Source organism: Otolemur garnettii, unplaced genomic scaffold (assembly GCF_000181295.1).
Source record: "Otolemur garnettii isolate 467f Iridium unplaced genomic scaffold, OtoGar3 scaffold00009, whole genome shotgun sequence".
In the NCBI taxonomy this organism is placed as follows: Eukaryota; Metazoa; Chordata; class Mammalia; order Primates; family Galagidae; genus Otolemur; species Otolemur garnettii.
Genome location: NW_003852404.1, coordinates 23,174,684 through 23,176,252, shown reverse-complemented (window position 1 = coordinate 23,176,252; position 1,569 = coordinate 23,174,684). Strand labels below are relative to the sequence as shown.

The window sequence follows — 1,569 nt, the reverse complement described above, 5'->3', positions numbered from 1 at the left end:
CAGCAACCACAAAATCTTGGGCTCAAGCAATTCTCTTGCCTCAGCCTTGAGGGTAGCTGGGACTACAGGCACCAGCCACCTAGCTATTTTTAAAGACAGGGTCTGGCTCTGGCTCTGGCTCAGGCTGGTTTTGAACTTGTGAGCTCACATAATCCACCTGCCCAGGCCTCCCAGAGTGCTAGGATTACAGGTGTGAGCCACTGCACCAGGCCAAAATAGCAGTTTGCTCAGTGGCAGTATTGTAGCCAATGAGGTTTATCTGAGGCACAATGATTGCTAATTGAAAATTAAATAATAAAAAACTGCCTACAAGTATTTAGAAATTGTAACAGAAAGAATGCCCTGAAAAGAAAAAAATAAGGATAAAATGTTTTTTGTCTCTTCAAAACTCCCTTATGTTTTTTGAGAACTAAAACTTACCTCCCTGCCACAGGTCGAGATCCTGAGGAGCAAGGGAATGTGTCTTTTGTGCCACAGGAGGTAGCTCAAGGGGATGGTCTGGGCAGAGGCCATGAAATCATCTTAGCTGAGGATGGGATTAGTCTAGGTGGAGGTCACAGATCGCTTTAGCCAAAGTTGGAACAAATCCAGCCAGAGTCTGTGAGTCTGAGTCCAAGAGGTAATTATGGGATTAATCAGAACCTTTAAAAGCTCAGAAGCAGGAATTTGGTACTTTGAGATGAGATAGACTACCATTTTCCTCCATTTGCCTGCTGGCAAAGTCAAAAGCTTTTCTTTCCTTCTCCTCCACCTCTGTGCTGAGCTTTTAGTAGCAAAATTGATGATTTAATTCTCATGTTCACCAGTGAAGAATAATAAATTGTTTACCATAATTTTTAACTCTGTAAGTCACCAATTAAAAGTTACTGAGAGACATTTGAAAAAATTATTTGCCCTTGCCTCAAGATTAGAGGATATTTCGATTTTTTTTTATTAGATCATTTGAAAATAAAGAACTTTTCAGGGTCAAGGATAAGAAATCGTTGTGGTCATAGATGAAAGGTAAAACTTTGCCCATATTTTAAAACTACTGAAAGCGAGGAACCATAAAATAGCTGGTGTAGTTTACCTGTCAAAATGGAAACCCTCTCTAATCCAAACACACATTCATTGTACTGTAATGGCGATTCAGAATAATGCCTCAGAAAAATAAAGCAAAATAACTAGATGAAAATATTCATGGTAGATTATGCTTCCTCCTGGTACAGACATATATACTCTTGACAAAAACAAGTTTGAATTGGTCAGTTACCTCTTAAACTTGTCAATAGCCATTTGGTGAAACATTCTTATCCAAACTTTCTTTTAAAATCTTACAATGCCATGTTCTCTAGTGTAAACATAGATAAGTTTTGCCCGACTGTGACTTAAATACCAGGTTTTATAATAAACTAGGAGGATTAGGTTTAGGTTCTTGAGTGGTAGAATGAGGCGCAACTGAACAGGGTTGTTAGTCCAGGCTTGTTCACCACAGCTATACGTGGAAGTTGCATTGTCCCATCCTGAAGGGTGGGGGATGCAAAGTGCAGAAGAATGAAGAGATTTTGGAAAAGTCCTAAAAAATTAGTA

General features: G+C 39.2%; 1 pseudogene; it reads left to right on the top strand.

Moving 5' to 3' along the window:
- The first annotated feature begins 217 nt into the window (after positions 1–217).
- LOC111723249 lies at positions 218–335 on the top strand (annotated as a pseudogene).
- The last annotated feature ends 1,234 nt before the right edge of the window (positions 336–1,569 follow it).